Consider the following 5,718-nt stretch of genomic DNA (forward strand, 5'->3'; position numbering starts at 1 on the left):
AAAAATACTGACATTAGCATTGTTGTCAGAAAAGATAGTATTTCAGTTTAACATGTTTCCTTAATATCTGATGAGGCATTGGTGTCATTTTTGGATTTATTACAGTACAAATATTACATATTGGACCTTTAAAGTTCGTTTGCTGCTTACTGCATGTACAAATCCTTTACGCACCGGGGGAATAACTTATAGCAACTTTAAAAAAAAACTACTGATTAATACAACTGCAGATGTTGCTAGGGAAAATTCAAAAATATTATTGCCATCCTAATTATTTCGGCAAATGCAGAAATTTGCGTTAAAGTGACCTGAACATTAAAAGCGATTTGGTATTTGGTTCATAATTACTCTTTTATTAATAGATCTCAATGATTGAGAAGACCATTCAAGTTTAACATAGGCTACGTATGTGGTAGGCTACTGCCTTAGCAAACTTGAATTTGCTACAAATGTCCTTTACATTAATCAATCATTTCGGTTTATCTGAAAAAAATACTGTTCAATAACTTGCAATGTAAGCCATGTGGTATGTTAATTTTTTTAAATAAATTTTCAAACATACGCAGAAAACACGTTACACCAACAACTGTTGTGTGTTGTTGCATTTTATCAACTTTTTTCATCAACATTTTCACAATAGTTTTATGTAGGAAACGTAAATGCCTGATATTTACATACAATTGGACAAACAAAATAACCTCAAAACTGCCACACTAGTGTAGAATTACCATAATTGTTAAAGGCAGACAACAACACACAGCTGTATCTGATTTATAATCATACATATTATTCCTTGATGTTTACTTATAGGATGAAGGCTCCACCACTCTGTATCCAGGTTTTATTATACACCCATGGTCTGTCCATATTACACTTTTAATTTTTGCTCCGCCCATCTCTCAGTCCAATCACAATTATTTTATGTGGATTAAATTTGCAGCAACACAATAACATGTTTCTTGTTTGATTGCTGATATTTAAAGAGTCAATTTGTATAACAAAATAATTATTCCTTTAAATTTAATAATTATTACTTTACATGGCACGGTTACTGTATTTATGAATTTTATACCTGTTTTGTTCTATTTTAGTTGGTTTTTATTTCCTGTTCTCATCCATGCCTTCATCACCTCCCGTCTGGATTACTGCAATGGTGTCCTGTCTGGACTGCCCACCAAGGCCCTTAGCAGACTCCAGTATGTCCAGAACTCTGCTGCCAGGGTTCTAACCCACACAAAGCCCTGGCAGCATATCACTCCCATCCTCCAAATGCTCCACTGGTTGCCAGTCGAGTCACGCATCAACTACAAGATCCTTCTGCTCACCTACAAATCTCTCCATGGACTCTCACCATAATACCTCACAGATCTCCTCCACCCCTACACTCAGTCACGTTCCCTGCGGTCCTCTGACAAGGACCTGCTGGACACCCCCCGCACCAGGTTGCGGACTTTTGGGGACAGGGCTTTCTCTGCCAATGCTCCCACACTCTGGAACAATCTACCACTCCACATCCGCTCTGCCCATGTTCAAAAAGCACCTCAAAACATTTATTTTCACTAAATCCTTTGACCCCTAACCCCCCTATTTTGTTAAGAGACCTTGTGTTTTCACAAAATGTCATCTAATGTTTTTCATGGATTTTTTTCATTGGCAGATGAACTATTAACTCCCCAAGTTGAGACTGATTGTGTTCTCATCACCTTAGAGAGTATCAACAATGCCTTGGCAGTGTTAGCTGCTACTGGGGGATTGCCCAATGAGCAACGTGTGTTTTCTCCTTTGCACATGGCAATTGAGAAGATTGAGGAACACAACTCCATGGCATTGATGTCAAGGGGCAGCTGCTTTTCTTGCTGGAGAATAACTTCAAAGTTGCTGAAATTGCACAAATATTGTGTGTAAGCAAGAGAACAGTTCGCAGGAGGATGACTAAATATGGACTGTCTGTGCGACAGACATATTCTATCTTCACAGACGAAGAACTCAGACGAGTGATTTTGGATTTTAAAGCCCATTGCCCTATGGCAGGTATAAGAACTGTGACTGGACATCTTAATTCTCTGGGAATCAGGTATATTAGACACTCGTTGCTTTACACATTCCAAATTGTTTCCATGATCAGTTTTTTTCGGGAAATGGATAGAGTAAACTTGTATGAACATGTATGAATTGGAATTGTATAGCTTAGATGACCAATAAGGTGTAAAAATAATTATTTATTGAATTTATTCACGCCACACACAAGGATAATAACAACTTTCCATATTCTGTGGGATGTATTTGACCTGTTATAATTTTCTGTAAAATTGATCATGGACAATTATTCAATTACATGCATGTCTTTCTTACATCTGTCCTATGTTACAACAAATTGAACATGCTATCCATTAATATATCTGTTTTCTTCAAGAGTCCAACAGTACAGGGTGCGGCAGAATCTGAAAGCTGTTGATCCTGTTGGCAATGTACTTCGGGGGCTTCAGCTTAACATCGTCCCAAGGGTCCCATACTCTGTTCCAGGTCCTCTCTCCCTGTGTAACCATAAACTGATTCGGTAAGAATTTAGATTTATTTGGATCATGTTTACATCTTTATATCTTTATTTATCATTTCACAATGACCTACATTTTCACATTAAAGTGAACTTGAACATGTATTCAGAGCACAACACATTCGGTGACCTTAGAGGTGAAAACAGCGATGATTAAACTAAATTCGACAGTGGACTTGCGAGCCTTGTAAAGTCTCTATTGAAAGAGAATATCAGTAAAAAAAATTAACTGTCTTGTAACTGTTTAATTCGATGTTCTGTAAAAAGAATGTTGAAAATGATTTGTATTCCTTTGTTGTTAATTTGCAGCAAAACAGAGTACGCTTTAATATGTTTCTTTATCGCAAGTAATATCGTTATCAAGATATTCAACCAAGTTATCATATAGTCAATTGCATATTATCGTCATATTGTGCAGCCCTACTGAGATGCTTATTTTGGTCCATGCTTTTGATTTTTCCATCCATTCAGGGCAAGTGCACTTCTCAGGTGGCTGACCCAGCTACTTACTTATCCGACTGCAGGACTGACTGTTGGACCGACGGATGGACTGACAGACAGACCAACTCCTGGACCAAGTGCTGGAACGACTCCTCCACCAGGAAGGGAACTGACTGCGGGACTGACTCATGGACCAAGTAGTGGACTGACTCATGGACCAAGTAGTGGACCAAGTAGTGGACTGACTCATGGACCAAGTAGTGGACTGACTCATGGACCAAGTAGTGGACTGACTCATGGACCAAGTAGTGGACTGACTGCTGGACCGACTCACGGACCAAGCAGTGGACTGACTGCTGGACCGACTCACGGACCAAGCAGTGGACTGACTGCTGGACCGACACACCCCAGATTGCACGGAGCACCATAACTACTAACGTTGCTCTACCATGCAGAAACACCATTTCTCTTTCACCCACAGAGTCCATTACATCTCACAAACAACAGAGGGAGCCAGAGCTGTTAGCTGCAGAACCCTGTGGGGGAAACCCAATCACTGAGGTGGATACCAAAACGATGATGATGAAGGGAAAAATGAAAAGCGAAAAACTGATTAAAACCCAAACATCTGAGTTATCCACCTCCATCCCAAACAGGGTTTCTGTGGCAGCACCTGGCTCCCCAGGGTGCCCAGAACCACACACACACCAAAACTGGTCATACTACTTTTCCTAACGCCACCATTTACATCCCTGTAATAAACTTCTCCACCAGGTTGAACAGACGCCAACAGGCACTACTAACCACTCTGAATGAAACAATAACTTCAAAATACACCTTTCTTGCAGAAATTAATCCACTTCCTTTTTCAAACAGCCAGAGACAACATTGGACTGCAGACACGGCCGAGATGTTGTTCAAGTACTGGAAACAACAATTAAACTACTAAGGGGGACAAACTGTCATAATACAACCCCCATTCACTCAAATATAACAAATCTTTCTGCTGTTTTCTCCCTTACACCCACACAGCTGGAGATACTGGAAAGGGGACTCACCTTTATTCCAACACCAAAACCTCCCACCCGGCCGGAGCTCAGGGGGGACCTACACACCTTTCACAGGAGGCTGAAACTTTTTGACCATTTTCAGGGAACGCAGAGGCGGGAGCCTGTGCTCTTTACCGGACCGTCCTACTGGGAACCACACATAGACACATTAACACCACAAATTGCACAATTAATCAATAAAAACAACCAAGCACTCACACATTGGCGCCCCTTACCACACAAAACACCCAACATTAGTCAGGAACACAAAGACATTATTAAATCATTAGGTAATAACAAATACATAGTCATAAAACCAGCAGACAAAGGGGGCCAAATAGTCATACAGGATAAGAACAACTACTATTTTAGAAGCCAACAGACAATTAAATAACACATATTACAGACCACTCACTCACCCATTACAGTTAGAAACACAAACACTTATCAAGGACATTACAGACAACCTTTATCAAAACAAATACATTAACTTTAAACAGAAGAAATACCTGGACGGTCCGGATGAGCCCAGGCCTCGCCTCTTTTATCTCCTCCCTAAGATCCACAAGCCTCCTGTGACTTGGACGGTCTCCTTTGTTGTTCTGGTCGGCAGACCAATAGTAAGTGACTGCAGATCAGAATCATACAACATCACAGAATACATAGACCATTTCATTAACCCACTTTCTAAACTTCACCCTAGCTATATCCAAGATACATATGAATTTGTTAATAAAATAAAAAACCTCCAGGTACCCGGTCACACACTCCTTTTTTCAATAGATAGACTCATTATACACAAACATAGAAACACCACTTGGCCTCGCTGCAATAAAACACATTTTTGATAAACACCCAGACCAATCCAGACCTGACAGCCAAATTTTACAGTTACTCCATATCACACTTACCAGAAATGACTTCACCTTTAACAATAAACACTATCTCCAGCCGGAAGTATTCCCTGTCATACGCGGACATCTACCTGTCTACCAATCTACCCATTGGGAGGAAACCGCTTTCCACAAACTCGCCATCAAACCTCTGCTTTACTTCCGGTACTTGGACGACAGCTCGGAATCGGTCGAGAAGAAAAGAGGGTAAGATTAGATCCGTTTGGTTAATGTGAATATTTTTTAGGTGAATTCACAGATGTGTTGTGTCCATAAGCAGTATATCGCACAGTACTGATTATCTTTATTGATTGATTTTACAGCTGCTGGAAGTGAGACAGACTGTGCCGGCTGCGGGTGAGGTGGGCATTTGTTAGTGCGCCACCATAGACCTGATGATCCAAAATACAGGACAACGCACCATAGACAGTCTGCAAAATGGACCGAATTCAGACCAAATGCTGCCGGTTACCAACAGCTCCGAGGTGGCCGCGGGTTAGGTGTGGACAGTGCTGCTTCTCGTGAGGGTGGGATATTTGTTGTGTGTGCTGTGTGTCTCCTATGCTTTGTACATAGTTTTTTTCTGTTTGTGTTTTGTGTTAATAAAGCTTGATCTTTGAATAAACAGCATGTTCCTGGCAAATCATTTTCCTTAGGATAACAATGACATGAAAATATAACGTAGCATATATGAAATAAATATATATAATACATAAATAAATATATCTATCTATCTATCTATCTATATATATATATATATATATATATATATATACACACA

At 40.1% G+C, this 5,718-nt stretch overlaps 1 long non-coding RNA gene across 1 annotated transcript; it reads left to right on the forward strand.

Moving 5' to 3' along the window:
- Positions 1–2,242: 2,242 nt before the first annotated feature.
- On the forward strand, positions 2,243–5,494 carry LOC120568121. The gene is made up of 3 exons (XR_005640661.1): positions 2,243–2,557; positions 3,026–5,144; positions 5,261–5,494. It is a non-coding gene; the product is annotated as an uncharacterized LOC120568121 (long non-coding RNA).
- The last annotated feature ends 224 nt before the right edge of the window (positions 5,495–5,718 follow it).

Source organism: Perca fluviatilis, chromosome 11 (assembly GCF_010015445.1).
Source record: "Perca fluviatilis chromosome 11, GENO_Pfluv_1.0, whole genome shotgun sequence".
NCBI classification, from domain to species: domain Eukaryota; kingdom Metazoa; phylum Chordata; class Actinopteri; order Perciformes; family Percidae; genus Perca; species Perca fluviatilis.